General features: G+C 56.1%; 1 protein-coding gene across 1 annotated transcript in view; it reads left to right on the top strand.

The window, feature by feature from the left end:
* The window catches only part of SDK2 (sidekick cell adhesion molecule 2), a 251570-nt gene that overhangs the window by 39095 nt on the left and 192681 nt on the right, over positions 1 to 19794 (top strand). The window lies entirely within an intron of this gene.

Here is a 19794-nt window from a genome sequence, read left to right as displayed (position 1 = left end):
TCTGAGCTGCAGGTGGCTGCCGGGGTTCCTTGGCTGATAGACGCCTCCCTGTAATCGCTGCCTCGTGGTCAGAGCTACTTCCCTGTATCTCTGTGTCTTTCGTCACCTTCTGTGTGTGTGTGTGTCACTGCGTCCAGATTTCCCTCTTCTTAGGACACTAGCATTGGATTAGGGCCCAGCGCATCCAGTACCACCTCGTCTTAACCTGATTCCACGTGTAACAACCACATAAGGTCACATTCTGAGGTTCCAGGTGGACAAGAAGATGGGGGTTCACTATTCAGCCCAGGACACCTGGTTGCACTCACCTGATTAATAAAGGTGCAGCGTCTGAGGACCGGGAGGCCTCTCTCGGGTGGGTTCCCAGGTGCTGGGATCTGTACCCCAGAACCTGGCTCCTGTCCCCTGCTGGACCCAGCTCTGCTCAGGCAGAGATTGGAACGCGCAGGAGTGAGCAGCCCTGGATTAGTGGGTCTGAGCTGCTCCAAGGTCAGGTGAAGGACACCCAGGCGGGGGAGTGGAGGTGGGACCGGTGGGCGCTGCGTGGAGGGGGACTTGTTTGTTTTCACGACCATAAATGCCTCTTGATGGGCTGTGGTTTGCACGGGGACTTGATGCCAGATCGAGTTGTCCGCATTGATTGGACAGCCACAAAGCTCTGTCACAGAGCAGGAGAGGAGCTGGCAGGAGCTGCCTGATGGCCGGTCCCCAGCTTGTCCCCACGCAGCCTCGGAGTCACCTGGGGAGTTAGGGAGTGCGTGTCCACAGTGGGTGGGGCTCTGCCCTGGGGAGGCCTGGCTCTGACTCTGCCTTCTGCCTCCTCTCCTCCTCCCTCCCCAGGGCAGGCAGCAGCCCAGAGGCCTGTTGGGAAGGCGGCCCATTTTTAATGAACAAATTACTGTCCTTGTTAACAACACGAACAGGGCTTTGGGGGATCGAGGGAGCTGGAGCTTGGGAAGCGGCCACTACTTGAATGAAGAGGATGGCTTCCAGAGGTGGCCCCTGGCCCAGCAGACAGATGCCATCCTTGGGCTCCTGGGGGAATCCTGGAATTCCTGGATGGGTCGGAGGATAAAGGAGGGGCATGGATGGCACGAGGTGGGGGATCAGGCTGCCCAAGACTCAGGCTGCGTGGGACCAGTGTCTCTTCTTTTCCAGTACAAGGACCCCTCTTCCAAAGAAACTCAGGGATCCCCACGTGCTAGTCGTGGCTGTTCATTTAGCTGTTTAGGGAAACATATGACCGAGGGCTGCTATAAATTTAGTATAGCCTTTAAATGGATTTTTATCTTATTAATTACAACGGCAGCCATGCACTTTGGACAAATGGCCATAGGTGTGTGAGACGTATTGATTCTGTCTACAGACGGTTTGGGGCACCGTGCACTGGAGCCGCCCGCTCCTTTAACAGCTCAGGGACCCTTGGCTTAGCTCTCTGGTCCCAGGAGCAGGCTGGGTTGTGGGGCCTCTGATTTTTCTCCTGAGTCCCAGGGAGGAGAAGGTGGCTCAGAGTGGAGGAATGCAGTTTGAACTGTGCTTGAAATGAGAGACAGAAGAAAGCGGACTGGTGTGTGTTCCCCTCCCCGCCTTTCTCCCTCTCTCCCTCCCTCTCTCCCTTCCTCCTTCCACAAACCCACATGTATCAAGCACTCTAGGGACCCATCACTGGGACAGGCTCACTGTGCAGGACTCAACATGAAAAAAGCCCACCTAGTCTTAATCTTCCAGAGCTCCTAGACTTCAGTTGGAGAAGTAAGAAAAGGGGTGGTTCCTTCAAGGTGGATGCTGCATTTCCTACTTGTTCTGTAACCGGAAAAGTCTATTTTCAGCTGTCTTCCTTGTTGGGGATCTGTCTAAAATTTCACTTCAAGAAAGGGCTCCACCACTTGAAAAAAGAAACAGAAGCGGCTAATGCTGAATCTGCATTATAAGTGGAGAAGGAAGGCTGGAGAGGTGCTGTGACTGACCCAGGGTGTCACAGCTCACAGTCAGTGATGGGTCCAGGCCAGGAGGCGCCAGGTCTGATCACCACCCCTGCCTGGCCCCCCCCCACCTTCCTGGTGGGGGGCACAGATGCAGGCTTTGGGGCTCCCCTTGGAGGGGTCTGCTGCTCCCAGTAGGACCATTGGGTCCGTGATACAGGCCGAGGCCAGTGATCCATGTTCTGCCCAAAGCTTCACACTTAACTTGCAGCTTCCTCTCTGTGAGTGTCATTTACTGACAATTGTGGGTTTAAAGTGGATCCAGTTTAGCAAGTGGTTTCTATAACGAGCAGAGCGGCGTCCCCAGGGAGCGAGAGCTGGGCAGGGGCAGCCAGAGGGACAAGCACTATCTGGGTTATGGATTGTATCGAGTTATAACAAGGCTGGAGAACAAACAATTAAAACTGGCTGAAGCATGGGGCTGCCTCGGTCAGCTGGCTGTCAGGAGGCCTGTGCCGCCTGGCTGCCCCACGTGGCCCGGCACAGCTGCCATCGAGCACTGGGTCACCGGCTGAGCGGCCTGACCCAGGAGGGCAGGAGGTTAGGTTCTAGGAGTCACCCCACCCTCTCCCCGAGCCCCTGCCTCTGAGCTCCAGAGGACCCTTTAAGTCTGCACATGCTTAGATGGCTCCCAAACAATGAGGGTAGCAAATGGTGTTAGCTGGCATTCGGGCAGGCGGTCCCCGGACACCCTCCCCCTGGGTAGACGGGAAAAGAAGTCTTAGATTGAGGGCACCTGCGAGCAAGTGTTCACTAGGCCACCAGCTGCCATGTGGCCTCAGAGCAGTGGTCCAAGCCCTCGGAACCGCAGTGTTCTCATGTGTAAAACTGGGACAATATTTAGCTTTGTAGGGATATCATAAAAACTGAACAAACTAATACACAGCAAGTACAGTGCGAATATTTCTACGAATATATGTCTGAAAGGATTGGTCGGGGGCAATGGGCAGAAGGCCACCGTTGGATGAGACTTGGAGCCAGGGTGAAAGGCCTGGCCGGTGGCGTCCACGGCTCCATGAATTCTGTGTCTTCTGTGTCTGTGCCAGGAACTGTGCCAGCCAGGTACATACATCATCCCAGGAAGTCCTAGAAGCAAAGTACTACTGTCCCCCATTTTATAAAACTGAGGTCACAGAAGTTAAATAGTTTGCTCACAGACAGTTGTAAATGGCCGGCCTGAGGTTTGAACGTGCGTCTCCAGTGTCCTGGGTCCAGATATCTCACTGCTTCAGGCTCTCATCGTCCACCCCTGTCAGCAGTGGGAGTAGCCCGAGGCCCATGCCAGGCCGGGGGATACCAGGTAGCCAGAACTGGGGGACAGCATCCACCTGCAAGCCCCCAGTGGGATGGGGGAAGCAGAAAGTCCTCATCAGTCAGGAGCCTGAGTGTTCAGGGAAAAGGAAACACGGGTGAGCTGAGGAGCAGCCCGACTGTTGGCAGGAATGAGCACAGGTGCCTGCAGGTGAGCGCATCCAGGTGCACTGGGCCAGGCCCCCGGGCATGGCGTGGGTACCCAGTGGAGTTAGGAGACAGTCCCTGGAGTCCCCGGATGCCCACCGTGGTCTCCAGGAAGGAAGTGGTCAGGCCCTGCCCCAGCCGTCCTGGGCTGGGAGTGGAGGAAGGCAAGCGCCAGCCTCCGATGACAGGGTCATCCCCTTTCTCTCCAAGCCAACGTATCTCCCTCTTTTGCTCAGAGGCTGCCAGGCTGTGACGCAGTGCTGTCACCAAGGACCTGTCATTGGAGGCCGTGGAGGGAGGATGAGGGCTGAAGGGGCCACCAGATCAGAGTGGTGGGACGACGGTCAGTGGAGGCTGGCAGCAGCCACCCTGTCCTGTGTCCCCCGCCCCTCCTCATCTCCCTGTGAGGGAGGGGAAGCATCATATCAGCGTGGCCTGCTGCTGGGGACTGCTGGGAAGGGAGTTGTCATGGGCTTCTGGACACTGCATTCCAGGAACCCGGTACCCCGTCAGTCAGAGCCCTCCCCTCAAAGGCCAGGACCCTGGGCAGGGAGATGTGTAAATACACAGATGCGTGCAGCTGTAATAAACAAACACAGTGTATCAAGATCGTTGTTCTCATACATACGGGCGACGCCCCCCTTCATATTCCTGCCAACCCACTTTACGGATAACGAAACTGAGGCTCACAGGGGTTGAGAGAAGTGACCTGCCCAAGGTCTCCGGGCCAGGAGTGCAGCTCCATTGGACTTCCATGCCAAGCTGTGCAACCTCTCCAGGTCACCCAGCTCAGTAGAGTCAGAGTGGGGAAGGGACCCAGGGGTGCTGACCAGGGTGCCAGGCGGCAGGCACCCCTTGCCTCCACACCCACACTGTTGTTCCCTGCTCCAGTCCCCCTGGCATTCCAGATTGCCTAGTGGTTCCGCTCTGAAGCTGTCCAGGACCCCCATCTTGCAGCCCTCTCACTGCTCCCAGCTAGGCCACCTGACCTGTACATCTGTGCCCAGAGCTGGACAAGCATGGGGGGCAGGCAGGGGCCAGTGGGGAGGCCTGGCTGGGACGTGAAGCTGGGAGAGCCTCCTAGTTGGAGGGCCCCTTGCAGTCCCTCAAAAGCCGGGACCTCTGACTTGTGAAATACCACGTCTCAGGGCTTCCCGGTGCTGACTGCACCCTCGGGCTGCTTGGCGGCTGGTCCTGGGCATCAGGGACACTGACAGGATGGGGCCTGTCCCGCCCTCTGGCTGCCTACGCGCATTCCCAGGAGGATGGGCTCTTGCCAGGCCTGCACTGATGCTGCCCCCACCAGGCCCTTCTGCACACTGCCTCGGGTCCCCTGTCAATGGCAACTCCCTGCAGCCCAGCTTCCTGCGTGTCCCTGGGCCTGTGGTGAGCAGCTGGGGCCATCTGGGGCTGGCCTGGGCTCCAAGCCACCTTCCCATGACTCCACATCTCATTAGGAAGCAGCTTGTGGCGCTGGCCATTCTGCTGACCCTCCAGGGGCTGTCCTGGCGTTGTCCTTGTGGCAGGCAGCCGCCAGGCCCAGTCACAAGCAGAGCTGAGAGCCAGACGTGTGGCAACTGATGTCGCACAGGGTGTCCGGGCAGGCGGGGGTGCCCCTCCTTTCCGAGCCTGTCCCACGCTCCTGGGAGCTTCGCGGCAGCTCCAGTACCACACCTGGGTGTCCTCGGGCCCCACTGTCAGGAGGGCACGAGAGTCACGAAGCAGACAGCCCCCGCCTGGGCCCACTCTGCCCGCCACCCCACCCACCGCTCTCCCCACCCTGCACATTTTCATTTCTGTGTCTCCCACTGTTCCCACTCCACCTGGCGCATGCAGTCCCCCCTTTCACACAGCCCTTCCCGTAGCCCCGAGCCTGCAGTCCCCCCTTTCACACAGCCCTTCCCGTAGCCCCGAGCCTGCAGTCCCCCCTTTCACACAGCCCTTCCTGTAGCCCCGAGCCTGCAGTCCCCCCTTTCACACAGCCCTTCCTATAGCCCCGAGCCTGCAGTCCCCCCTTTCACACAGCCCTTCCTGTAGCCCCGAGCCTGCAGTCCCCCCTTTCATACAGCCCTTCCTATAGCCCCGAGCCTGCAGTCCCCCCTTTCACACAGCCCTTCCTGTAGCCCCGAGCCTGCAGTCCCCCCTTTCACACAGCCCTTCCTGTAGCCCCGAGCCTGCAGTCCCCCCTTTCACACAGCCCTTCCTGTAGTCCCGAGCCTGCTCTCCTCTCCGTGTGTTTACCTCACAAGGCCTTTCTCCCTTCACACAAAGGCAGGCACAGCCTCCCCACCTTTCCCCGCACAGCCTTTCCTGACTCACACCTGTTCTCTCATCAACTGGTTCATTCAGCAAATGCTAATCGCACACCCACTGTGTCTCAGGCACTGTTCTAGGAGCTGAGGGCACGGTTTGTAGGGAACAAAGAAGCAGACGCGTATTTACATTCTGGTTGGGGAGATAACCAACAGAATAGATAAGTGCAATGTATGTAGTTCGATGCTGATAAGTGATAAGTGCTGGTGGGGCGGTGGTGAATAAAGCAGGAAGAAAGAGCAAGCCGTGTGTGTGTGTGTGTGTGTGTGTGTGTGTGTGTGTGTGTCTGCCTCAAAGTCTGATCTGGCGCAGCCTGAGGGCGTGTGACTCAGGCCCTGCGGTGCCCCAGTGGGGAAGGCAGCACTCCAGCCGGAGGGGGTCCAGAGTCTGGGAAGTTGTCTGTCTGCTGTCTGGAGTCTCCCTGGAGCCCACAGATCTGCACAGTGCTGCCCCCGCCTTGCCCAACATTCAGCCTCAGAGGCTGGCCAGGGTGGATAGCCCACAGAGGGGCCCCAGGAGTGGGGGCGGGGCTGGCCATGACTAGGTGTGAGGAGGCGGTTTTTGAGATGGAAATAATATCAGACAGACCTAGACTGGAATCCAAAACGCACCGTGTCTCCCCAAAAATAAGACCTAGCTGGACCATCAGCTCTAATGTGTCTTTTGGAGCAAAAATTAATATAAGACCTGGTATTACATTGTATGATATATGATATGATATGATATGATATGATATGATATGATATGAGACCCGGTCCTTTTATCATATTAAAATAAGACCAGTTTTTATATTAATTTTTGCTCCAAAAGACGCATTAGAGCTGATGGTCCAGCTAGGTCTTATTTTCGGGGAAATACAGTATCGAGTGTAACCGTGAGTTATGGGGCAATTTTCTTAACCTCTAAGCCTCTGTTTTTCCTTCTGTTAAACGGGGATGCTGAAACCAACTTTGTAAATTCCCCATGGAGATTAAAGGAGAAAATGCAGGGTCCAACACAGAACTGGCCACATGCGGTCCGTGTTCCAAGAAGAAAGCACCCTGAGATAGGGCTGGGTGGCTAAGTGAGGGCACAGGGCCAAAGTAAGAAGAGCGCTGAAGAGCCAGGGCCTGCTGCAAGCCCTCTGTGTGCCCCTTCACCCTGCCTCTCCCCAGGAGGGAACGAGAGGCGAGAGCCTGTTGGAAACCAGCACTTGTCACATGATCAGGACCCTGCGCGATTTAATAGCGTCTTTGGCTGGTGTCTCTTGGAAGCTTTCTGCCTAATCGAGTTAACGCCTCCTGTGATCTGATTACTCTGTGTAAGGAACCCCAAATCTGATCAGAAGGCGTCATGTGAGTGGCACAGGTTGGAGGGCGCCCTGCAGAGAAGGGGTTCAACTTTGGGTGCCATCTGCTTCTTCCCTGAGGCGTCTGGCCCTTCCAAGCGGGCTGTCCTGCCTCTGGCAGGTAGGCCAGGGGTGTGGGTGCAGGGTCCTGTGCCACATTGTCCAGGGTACCTGTAGTCCTGTGGCCTGGGGGGGAAGCCTCCGCCTCCCCCGGGCTCACCATAGCGTTCCCTTGGGTGGAGCCTGCCTGCTTGGTAAGGAGGGCAGTTGCTACTGAGGTGGTTGGGGGTGGGGGTGCATTTGGGGCTTTAGTTGCTCAGCAACTTGAGGAGCAGAGGTGTTCAGGCCCCTGCCCTGCGTCGACCCTCTGGAGCAGCCTCGAATCCAGGATTGGCAGAGGGACACGCAGAGCTCTTCGTCTGCATGGAGCGTTGTTCCAGGCGCCATGCCCAAGGGCTGAGGCAGAGGAAAAGGATGGCGGCCACCAGCCTGTTGGGGGAAGACCCAGAGCAGGAGCCCTGTTATATCCCTCAGGGCAGGGGCAGTGGGGGCGGGGTCATGGCCATGCTGGATGGTCAGCGTAGGAAACCCACCGGGGCCTCTCACTCGCCATGTGTAGAATGAGATGGTTGGACCAGCTGAGCTCTGAGTGCTCTTCCCACACTATCCTTGTGTGACCCTGGGAATCCACAGTCCTACGGACAGCACCCCCACCCCCCAAAGCTGTGTGCTACAAACACAGTGCTCCTGGGTGAGCTGAGGTGTCTAAATTTCAAAATCTGCCTGGGAGAAGAGCATGTGGACGGTCTTGAACCTGCGACCCTATATTCTGTACCTTCCCCAAAGCTCATGGTGTCATGCAGGGCACACAGCAGGCCCTCGATGGACATTCATTACTGTCCTCATGCCGGAGAGGGGGACGGGCTGAAAGCCACCAGGGCGTGCCTGCCCATCCAGTTTTCCCTTCTGACCGGTGCATCCTTGGCCAGCCGCCTGCCGTCCCTGCCCTCACCGTCCTCTCCGCCCTTCTTCCCACCCCAGGCTCCGCTCCATGTGATGGCTCCTAGCATGCCCCCGTTAGACTCCAGACATTTCTGGAAGCAAGCTAACCAGGCAGGGAGCTGGCGGGGACAGATGGCTGGAGCCACTGGAGGGGTCATGGAAGCAGGTCAGCACATCATCCATGCGACTGGCCTGCTTTAAAAAAAAAAAAAAGAAAAAAATCCTCAAGATTCTTTCCATCCAATGCTCCCTTGTGGGCTTGGTTCTGACGCGTTTTGATCATTTTCATTTTTACTGTCGTGATAAAATCTACACGTACACATTGTAATCAAAGAGGTATAATCCTGCCGGCAGGTACAGTGCAGCGAGGTTATAGCCTCTAATTCCGGCACGATGCGGGCAGAGCGGCCTCGATCCTTCCGAGTGGTAGAGGGTGCCAGGCTCGTGGAGGCTTGGCTGTGGCCTGCATCGTACTCTCTTCCAGCTGTGGATTTACTTTTCTCTTTTTGTGTTGGGGGCTATTGGTGGGACAAGTTGCAACGTCCTCTAAATGCGTCCTTCTGACAGATCTCCTTAAGGCAGGCGCCGAGGATCATAACCAGGTTTTTAAGCTGAAAGGGGCCAAGGAGACCTCTTCTCACAGGTGAGACACCGAGGCCGGGGGTGTTGGTAGCACCCACCCTGTGTCCCTAGAGAGGCCAACTACGCTGTTGGCAGCCTTTGATCCCCAATTGACTGAATATCAGCTGCGTTGCTCCTGGACCCTCTTACCTTTTTCGTGCTTGACACTTTCCATCGGGAAGGTTTCCTGATCGCTGCCCTCGGTTGTCATCCCCAGTTCACAGGTGAGCAGTGCCAGCCGTGGAGAGAGCTGGAGGAGGAGCTCGGTATCCCAACATCCAATGCACCTTTCTCGATGCCATGTTCTAATTCTTGGGCATCTGGTATCTCCAGGTGGATAGGGTACCAGGTAAGATACAGGACGCCCACGTAAATTTAAATTTCAGATAAACAGGGGCTCAACTTTTAGTATAAGTATGTCCCAAATACTGCATGTATATGCTGTTTTCTGCAGGCCAGGACTGTTGAAAACCCCAACTCTGATGGTCCAGGGGCAGAAAGGAAATTCACATTTAAGTGGACTTCCTGTGTTTTGCTAAATCTGACCACCCCGTCATGGAGCTTGGAAGAGGTTATGGTGAGCTAGGGGACAGAGACTGTTCTGGGTGAACTGACACCCTGGCCGTATCGCCCCCAATGCCCCCACCATCACTAGTTACCTGTGGACTCTCCTGGCCTCAGCAGAACCCTCTCTGCCCTCTGGATGTGACCAAAAAAAACACGGGCAGTAAGAACCAGCTGCCACCAGACAAGGAATCGCTGAGCAAGTTGGGCACGCCAAGAAAAGGCAGAGTTGGCCAGGCCCTGAGACGTAGAGTCTTTGATCCCCCTTTTCTCTGGTTTTGGACTGTTGGAAATCTCGTGTAACAGGCCAGGGTCTGAAGGGGCAGAGTGAGCTGCCTCTACCCTGGACGGTGCTGGGTTTCGGCACACATTCTCAGGGGTGGCCGAGGTTGGCTTGGAGTCCTTGGCGTGTTGATGTGCGACCCTCAGCACCGTCTCTGACAGTGGAAGCGAGTGCCTGGGCAGGAGGCAGCGCTTGCCCGGCCCCGCCAGTTCTCAGGTGTTCCTGGTACCACCCACATTAGCTCATGCCTGGATTACGGTAACAGGCCCCTAACCGACCCCTCTCATCCAGCCACTCTTCGATATAGATAGCTGTCCGATTCGTCTTCCTAAATGTCCTCTTTCATCAAATGCCTTCCCCTTCTCCAAGGACCCCACTGGCTCCATTTCCTATTGAGCCAACTCTTCGATTGCCCTCAGCTTTTAAGAGTCTGTATCGGCCGCGTCCTTTCTGTCCACTTGGCCTCTCCCAGGCCCTCTGGCCATTTGAAGGAGGCCACATGCTAGAGAGGAATGGACGCGTTGGCAGACATTCCCGGCCCCCAGCTGCCTGCTTTCCCTTTAATGCTCTCCTTTTTACAGTCCTCTTTCAGTTCACCTGATTACAGCAAGGACAAAGGCATAATTAGGTGCTAATGGCACTTAGCACCTCTGCCATACCTGCTAATAGCAGTCAGAGGCTCTGCAGGAGAGCTCAGAATACACTAGCTCTGCCCGGCTAGTGGGATGGGGCTCTGTGATGGCCGGACACACATACTCTTGTCCCCTTGTGCCATCTCACAGCCCTTGTGGGGCTCCAGTGTCCAGTGACCAGACTGGATTTCTTCCCGCTTCACGGCAGCCAGCGCTGTAAACGGGGTGAGCACTGAGCGCTTTCCCACGACTTCCCCTTTCATCTCCGCCCAGCGCGGTGTGGCAGGTGGCAGTGTGCCCACCTTGCTGATTAGGAGACTGAGGCAGTTTTCCCTCCCTGCTTAAATAGATCGTTGAGGAACAACAGAGCACATGTACTTGGGGAGGTCGCGTGTGGCATCGTGGTGAGGATGCCGGCTCTGGCTTCACTTACTCTGGGTTCCCGTCCCTGCCCTGCCCCCCACCAGCGATGAGACCTGGGATGTCTCTGTGCTGCACATTCCCCATCTGTAAAATGGGCCCCCAGATGAGGGCCCCTCTCCGAGAACTGTTGTGGGAGCAAAGTGGGTTGGTGTATGAACGGCACCCACGGCGTGCAGACAGGTGCTCCCTGCTTTTAGCTCCCTGCAGAGCTCCAGTGTTTGGGAGTCAGCCCAAGACCTGTGCTCCTCTGGCCTTTAGGAGCTCTCAGGGGGCACTGTGACGTTCCCTCACCTTCTCAGATGTTAACTGCAAGGTAATCCTAACCTGGGCAGGTCTAGAGCAAGGTTCTCAGCCTCAGCACCTCGGCACTTTGGCCAGATCGGGCTGGGTGGTGGGGGCACGGTTAGCAGCATGCCTGGCCTCTGGCCGCTGGAGGAGACTGCGTGGATACCCACCCCTTCTGCAGGGCCAGAAGAGCCTGGGGACGCTATGACACTCAGCTCTGAAGGGGAAAAGCGGCTCCAGAAGTGGCCGCCGCATCCTGTCTCATCTAGGGATGAGCCCGTGCCAGGGTGACATGAGTCACTGTAAGAGCAGCAGAGATCGTGGGCAGCGTCGGTCCCCACGCTTCCTGCAGCCAAAGGGAAATGGCTGGAAACTCTCAGCACCTAAGGAGAGTGGTGATGCCGGGGCAACCCAGGGAGAGAAGGGTGCCAAGGGGATGCCCGCAGCGGCAGCCGCTCAACGTAACTGAGCAGCTGCAGCGAGGCCGGCAGGAGTGCCTTCATCCAGGCTCGGCCTTGGGCTGTCCTTGGGCACTGGCAGCTCCTGGCTCCCCCTCTGTCCGGTGGCTGGTGGACACACGCTGGGGTGGGCATTTGGCAGGCCTGGAGTAGGAGCAGGCTGAGTGGAGTTTGCTCGAGGGCCCAGTGAACCCAGCCTCCAGAGCCTCGAGATGGAATTCCAAGGAGGTGGGATTTGAATCGGGGTCTGTGTCCAGGCTCCACCATTGGTAGCTGGCTCGATAGATGATCTTGGTTGGGGGGTGGAGGTTCGCTTAGTGGGTGATCGCTACCTGGTGCAGCATATACCCGGCACTGTCCTGGGCCCTTTACGTGGGACATTTTATCCTATTGTCACATCAAAGCTGCAGGAAGTGTTACCTGCTTCTTTGGACAGAGGACAAACCTGAGGGCCAGAGTGGCATCTAGAAAGCGGCAGAGCAAGAATTCCATCCAGATCTGACTCTAAAATAACAGACGTATTAGAGTTACTTTGTCCATCTCTAAAATGAGGCTTCTACTCCCTACCCATTCCCTCATAGAGCTGTCATGAGAATCACGTGGGAGAAAATGCAGGAAAGGCATTATAAGACCAGAGATTGTAATCATGACAATTAAACGTCTGGACCGTCAGCGTTTAAAAGCCAGGCGTGCTCTGCCTCCACCCGTCAGGGGAGGCAGTTCCATAAACCTAGCAGGCTGACCAGGGGTCTGCTGCTGGGACTCAAGATGGGGGCGGTCCCCCCGAGTGGTTCCCACCCACTCCACGCAATCCACCGAAGCATCAGAAATTAAATTTCACAGCTGGTTGCACAGAGATACCAACTTGAGGTGCATGTGTTTGTGGCTCGAGGAGGAGATAAGATTTGATTAAGAAGACGGCTATTAATTTATGGCAAGTGCACTCTTCCTAAGGGAGAGGCTGCCTTTTAATTAATAGCCAGAGGGAATTTACGCTCTTGGTCTCAGCAAGGGGGGGCAGGGTGGTCGGAGGGGGCAGTAGAGCCAAGTGATGGACGCGGGTGAATTGGTTCAAGCACGCACGCACACACACACGCACACACACGCACACACACACGCACACACACGCACACACACGCACACACACACGCACACACACACACACGCACACATGCCTTCCTTTTGAAGAGAAGATAAATAAATAAAGGGCAGTGGGAAGGAGAGAGGCATTCTCGTTCCAGAGACTGGCAGGTGGGCTGGGACAGCCAGCCAGCGGGAGGCTGATGAGGAGGAGGAGGAGAAAGACCACGAGGAGCACTAACAATTTGTTGAGTGCTGACTATGCGCCAGGCGTTGTACTAGACCCTTGGGGTGGATCAACTGACAACAGCCCCATAAGCAGGTAGAAAAACCATGCGGGGAAGACTCATGCGAGCGTGCGCTGAGGAACGCACACAGTCCACAAGGGTATCCAGCGAGTGACCAGCCTCCCCTCCCTGCCATTGACCTCACTTCCCACGACAGGGCCAGCTGTCCATTTCTTGTACCTTCCCAGGGGGATCCTATTTCGGCACGAGCTACATGGATGCACGTGGGTGGGTGCTTTTGGTGTGCACGGTGGCGTTCTGGCATGCAGTACCATATTTTAGAGACAAGGGAATCGCAGCTCAGACGGGTCTCGTACCTTTCCCAGGGTCACACAACTCCTAAGGGGAGGAGCCCTGTTCCCAAACCTCAGTGCATGTCTCCCGTGCCCTCTGCACTCCACTGAGAGCTGCATTCGGGGTGTGACCGGTGGGGCTCTCCATGACCGGGGACTGGGTTGCTGCAGAGTATAGGGGGTTAGTCAGTCCTGGTGGAGGGTGGGAGATGGTGGAGTCAGGAGCACCACAGGGGTTCAGCCAGCAGAACGCTGCCTGATTGATGGGAGATTTTGCCCCAAAAGATGCCCGAATCAGTGTCTTCAATTGCTGCTTGCCCTTCCCCCACCCCAGGCTTCCGACAGTCATACACTTTGAGATCCAAAAAGGAACCCGACAGGGCGATGCTGCCCAGAGTATGGTCCACCGGCAACACCAGCATCATCCTGCTCTTGACCAACCCAATCAGAGTGGCGGCTGGCCCAGGAATCTGCATTCTAATACCCCCCCCCGAGGGAGTCCTACTCACATCAGTTTAAGAAGTACTACACCATCCATTTTACAGATAGTGAAACTGAGGCCCAGAAACTGAGTGGTCCAAGGGCTCGCAGCTTGTTTATGGCCATTGTGGGGGTTGGGGTGGGAGCGTGGTCTTGGAGAGGGTCCTGATTTCCAGCCCCGTGCCCTTTTCACGGACTCACCCTAGACCCATGGCGTCCATGGCAGGAAGGGGAGAGAGAATGCATTCTAAATCAGACCGCTCTGCGTTCAAATTCTGGCTCAGCCGCCAGCTGTGTGGCCTTGGGCAAGATATTATAAAGTCTGCGTGAATCAGACTTTATAATGTTTTGTAATGTCTGTATAAGGGCTTTCACGCAGTCATACAATGAATACTTACTAAGTGACTACTGTATGCTAAGAATATAGCAATGGGCAAGAAAGCAGTTTGCGCTCAGGAGGCATATTATCTACGGAGAGAGACAGATGTTAAAGCAAAATTATTTACTATAGTGACTGGTCCCATAAGACAAGTTACAGATTCTATAAACATATTTGAAAAGGGATCTATGACATAGTAGAACAGGGGATCTGGGAAGGCTTCCCAAAGGAGGTGACATTTAAGCTGATTCCTAAAGGATGTATAGGAGTTAGTAGGCAAAGAGGTGAGGAATTGGTGTCTGGAGGAGGAGGTAGCATGTGTAAAGGTCCTGGGGCAGGTGGAAGGGGTATTGTCATGTTTGAGGGATTGAAATGAAGCTGATGTGGAAGGGAATGTCTGGCCCCCAAGGAGTTGGTTTACAGAGGCGGACGGGGGGGGGGTGTCAGGCTGATGGGACACGAGCCCCCTCCTCCATACACACATACTTCTCTACGCAGAGGTGAGAGTGCCGTGCTGTGGGGGAGTGGACTCTTTTGGAAGGCATCCTAAGTGGACACCTCTAAAGCCTGTATCTGAAGCATGAGGGAGACACCCAGGAAGGGCGGGAACTCTGTTCTGGTCTCAAGGTGCCAGCTGAGTAAGAGGAGAGAGTAAACACCCAGTAAGGGGAGTGGGCACAGCCTGTCCCCACACTGAGGTCGCCCAGGCAGGGTCAGGGGAGGCAGGGCCCAGGGTCTGGCAGGAGCAGCGAAGACCCTTCCCCAAAGGGCCCAGCCCCTCGCTTATGATGCTTTCTTTTTCTGAGTAGGAGTCTGGCGGGACTTCTGCATTATTAATAGTGACACATAGTAAACATTCTGATAATCGTCACAGCCACAGGCTCTGAGATACAGCACCAGCTGTTGCCAGCATGAAAAAAAAAAAAAACAGGCAAAACGTTCTTGCCTACATGCCCCGCTCTCTGACTTGTTTCTTCTTTTTCCCATAGCTTAGACGCCTCTGGGCTCAACCTGCAGTGGGGAGCTAGGTAATACAGGGGAGGGGCTCTCCCCAGCCCGCCCCCCTCAGGGCCCAGGTCAGACCCTGGGTGTTGGTGGATCAGGAGAATCAGGAGATCCCAGGCTCTGGACAGAACTGCGGCCAGGGTCCCTTAGTGAGGGCCGTGCAGTCCCTCCAAATAGCACCCCTCCCCAAATAACACGACCTCTGCTCCCACCCCCTGCCCAATTCTACTGCACTCCAGAGATGGCCGGCCTGTCTGCAAGGCCCTGAGTCAGGCTGGGAAAGGCGGGGGGAACCTGGGGGGTCCTCTTCTTCAAGGCCCCACAGGCTGGCATTCTGGGCTGTTGCCTCTGTGAGTGGACTGGTGGCTGCTCGCCCAGGGAGTGCCGCCTGATGAATGGGTGTCAGTCTAAGGGGACAGAGGTCTCAGCGAGGTGGCGGCACCGGCCTTGGCTCTGCCTGCTCACCATTTCCATCAGTGCCTGGAACCCTGGAAGGCACATGCCATCAGACCGGCAGGTGAGTCGGATCACAGGACTCTGCAGGCCAGAAGGAAGGTAGTGGGAGGTGCAGGAAGGAATGCAGAGTCTCCCCAGGGAGGCTCAAGACATCAGTGGAGGAGGAAGAGTATTACTGGACGAGGCGTTTTGGGGGGAAAAGCTTGAATTTTCCCTGAGTTTGGTGTGGCACTGGCTCCATAACTGACAAGACTTAGTGCAAAATGAAAATGCGGGGTCCTTGTTTGAAAAGCAAGCCAAAGAGTGCCAGGGAAGATACTAAAGTATCAAGCTCTTTCCTTTCTTCTTCTGCATAGCTCTTCTGCTCACGTGCACGGGCGGGCCATTGTTCCAAGGTACTTCACTTGCGAAGCACAAGTTCAAAGATAAAAGTAGTAGGAATTTCAGGACGGTGGCAGCAGACGGTCACTAAGCCTGGCTCCTTCTGAGTGTGGGGCTCCGAGTGACCCCACAGGCCTCAGGCCCACAGAGCTGGTGCTGGTTCCGTGTGAGTCACAGTGTCACAGAGAGGCAAGTGCAGTTGTGGTCGGGAGGACTGTCCCTGCCAGGAAGGGGACAGCCCTGCTCGGTACAGGTGCTGGGGCCACACCTAAGAGGGATGCTGACACCTGGGAGTAGGCGTAACGGATTTCAGCGTGGAGGGTCAAACATGTCATAGGAGGGGCGAGGCGGGAATATGAGGCTTTGCAGTCCAGCAAAGAGCAATGTATAACTAGGAATCTGTACGGTCCAGGAGGAAGAAGAGTGGCGCGAGATGGGAGTGTACCAGAAAGGACCCACCGTCGGCGAGCGGTCAGGGGAGGCGTCTCCGTCAGGATGCTTGTGCGGCTATAACTGAGGACCACAGGCAGGCAGCTCAGCACCATTTATTCTCTCCCGGCTCTGAGACCCCGTGTGGCAGGGCTGGCTTCTTCCCAGACCTCTCTCCTTGGCTTCTAGGTGGCCGTCTTCTCCCTGTGTCTTCACATGGTGTTTCCTGTGTGTGTCTGTGTCCTAATGTTTTCTTATAAGGACACCAGTCACACTGGATTAGAGTCCACCCGTATGATCTCGTTTTACCTAAATTACCTCTGCAAAGACCCGTCTCCAAAGAGTCGCATTCTGAGGTCCTGGGGGTTAGACTTCAACATAGGAATTCGGGGGAGGGACCTAACGGGCATGACTGACCCCTGGATAAGCAGTCCTGTAGGGTGGGGACCACCGCCCTCCAGCCTCCACACCAGCTGGGGGGCCCTCTGTTCCCCACTGACTGCCAGCTTCTCGAGGGCAGGACTGTGTTCACGTTCGGCCTTGGGGTCCCTGGCAGCCCGCGCTGAGCCTGTGATGTGGGAGGTAGTTGGTATGTGTTTGTTGGGAAAATAAAAATACAAATGACTGGGCCTCATCCCGGGACTTTGGTGCCCACGGATCACATTGAAGAGTCTTTTGAGTAAACTCAAGACTCTAAGTCTCTGAAAAGCCCTGAACCACTTCCTGGGCCTCAAGGCTCGAGAGTGACCACTGCGTCCCAGCCAGCCTGCCCTGGCTGTGTCACCCCACTCGGAGAACCCCACCTGCCCCCATCCCTGCCTGGCTCCCTCTCCCTCACAACACCTTTCCTCTCCCAGCCACGCCTCTGGGCTTGGACCCCTTCCCTGCTCCGAACGCCCTGCTCATCCTTGCAGGAAGGAATGCAGAGTCTCCCCAGGGAGGCTCAAGACATCAGTGGAGGAGGGACATGTCATCCCACATTTCCCACAGTCACCATTGTCCAGACATCCCAGGCTCCCTTTTGCCTCGGGAATCTGGCTGCTGTTTGATTCTGTTCACTGGGAACCCAGTGGCCGTGGTCCTTGGTGCAAAGTTTCTCATCCCACCGAGGATGTCTATCCTCCAGGAGTTGTCCCTAGGCCTCCAGCTGGTGCCTGCCTGGCACACGGTGGGGACGCCCCACTGTGGGCTTCAGGTTGGCGTGTACTGTCTTGTCTGTCTCCTAGCCCCCTGAGTCCCCGTCCTCATGACAGCCCTGCTCACGTTCACGTTCCTCTCCAGGCGCCTTCCCCCCCAACTACTATGTGGCCGTTGTCTGGGTGTGTGCTCCGTCTCATGCTGGGCTGAGGTCGTCCCCTGGCACAGTGATGGTCTATTCATCCTTAATTCCACAGTTACAAAGACGCAATCACATAGTACTTAGCAAGTGCCACACACAATCGTGAACGCCTTCTACATATAGACTCATGTAATCCTTACCAGGACCTTGGGAGGTAAGCGCGTGGCCCCCTGATCTGCAGATGAGGCACAGCCATGTTACGTGTTTGCCCCAGGCCCTATGACAGCACGAGGCAGCACTTCACCCCAGACCGGTGGGCTCCAGCATCCCTGCTCTCATTCCACCCCTGCACGGCGTGGTGTGCTTTCACAGCCTAGCACAGTGCCTGGCACACAGCAGGAGTTCAGGAACTACAATGAACAATTGAGTGAATGAGTGAGTGAATGAAGGGCCTGGTTGGGAGGGACTTCTTCTGAGAGCCCTGCGGTGACCAGGGCAGGTTCAGAGTCCGCAGGGCGAGGGAGACCCATCGACTGTGAGAATTACCCCAGGGTGGCCCAGGTCAAGTCAGAACTCAGCAGTTGTTTTGGTCTTTGCAGCAACCCCGAGAGGGAGGTGTTATAAGCCCCGTTGTACATGGAGGAGCCTGCAGCTCCAAGAGCCTTAGTGGCCTGCCCTGGTCCTCCTGGGGTGAGTGGCAGGATACCATGTCCGCCATATTCCCAAGCCTGGATGGAGCTCCAGGATGGTGGCTAGTCGGAGACTGAGCTCTTCGCTAACCCACCCCTGAAACCTTGAGCGGAGAGGACCAGTGGCTTCCCATGTTTTATGGCTGGGCTGGGCTGGGCACTGGACTTGAACTCCATGCCCACGCCTCTCAGGATGTGCCCTTGGGCTCCCACTGGTGAGTATACTTCTCAGGACTTGCCTTCTTGGTTGTTTTCCTTGGGTCGGTATGAACAGGAACATTGGCTCTTCTGGCACAAGCTGCGGTGATAGAAAGTCTGTAGAGACTCGTGGAGAGGTGGGGAGGCCAGCTTGACAAGAAACGTTCATGAGAGAAGCCAGGGCAGGAGGCTTAGCACAGCGAATGGGTCAGAAGGGGACGCAGGGGCTGCTGTGTTCGTGGGGACTTTTGTCACCTGACTGACAGCTGGGCCTGGGGGGTGGGGATGGCCAGGAGGGCAGCTCCACACCACTCTCCCCCAGTACACACACATAGGTGGTTGCCCAGAGTTGTTGCTGCTGGGAAAAGAGAAAAAAACAAGGTCCATCATCTGGATGGCTCCAAGGGGTTGAAGGTTCAGATGGGAGAGAAAGAAGGAAGAGAGGACAGTGATCAGCAGGTAGGGGTGTGTGTGTGTGGACTTGTGTCCATGTGTGATGCCGAGTGTGGTCTGGGCTGGGATCTGATGTGCCTCTCCAGACTAATTTGACCAAGGAGGATTGATTGATCAATTATTTAACAAACGAATTGATTTTTAAAAATATTAATCCATGCATTTGTTGTAATACATGTTGTTGGAGCACCTTCTGTGTACCAGGCACGGCTCTCAGCACTGAGGGGACAGGAGTGAAGCACATCAGACAAAACCCTTGTGTGTGGGAAGCTTACATTCTCGAGGGGACAGGTGAGAATATAAAAATCCGCAAGTGTGAGAGCTGGTGTCGGGAGGGATGAGGCCCCTCAGGAAACCTGCACCGTGGTGTGGGGAGTGGCACTGGCTTTCCACCATGATGGAGGTGGTCAGGGAGGGCCTCTCTGAAGAGGTGACGCCAGGACAGCGGCCCAGGTGAAGGGAAGGAGGGCACGGAGGCACTGAAGCCACCCTGAGAGTACAGCTCTGAGGAAGGGCCAGGCTTGGCTTGTGCTGGGAGCAACAGCGGGGCAGTGTGGCCCTTGTGAAGGGCGACTGGAGACTGTCCAGGCCACATGGGGCCCCAAGGGTCACAGTGTGGACTTTGGATTTTGTTCTGCATGTGAGTGGGAGGCTTTAAGCAGGGCAGTGGCGTGACCCCTGTGGGTGCCACATGGACAAGGCATAGGGAGCAGAGGGGAGCAGGCACACGAGTAAGGTGGTCCAGGTCAGGGTGGTGAGAAGTGGCCGGATCCTAGGTGTGTGTGGGAGGTAGAGCCAGCAGGATGCTGAGCTGATGGCTTGGAAAAGGAGGATTGGATTCAAAGGCAACTCCAAGGGTAGTCCTAGCAGCTGGGCGAATGGCGGAGGTGACCCAGAGTGGCCTGTGGGCATTGGGGAGGGCAGGGAATGTGGCTGGTCCGCTGGCCCTAGGGTTGCTGGTGCTAGTGGCAGAGTCTTGGTCCTGGTCAAGGAGTGAGGTAGGAATCTGGTGGTTGGGCCTCCAGCCCACGATGCCC

The sequence above is a fragment of the Rhinolophus ferrumequinum genome, chromosome 21 (assembly GCF_004115265.2).
Source record: "Rhinolophus ferrumequinum isolate MPI-CBG mRhiFer1 chromosome 21, mRhiFer1_v1.p, whole genome shotgun sequence".
Classification (NCBI taxonomy): Eukaryota; Metazoa; Chordata; class Mammalia; order Chiroptera; family Rhinolophidae; genus Rhinolophus; species Rhinolophus ferrumequinum.
Note: the sequence above shows the minus strand (reverse complement) of the source record. Positions and strands in the feature narration are given on the sequence as shown.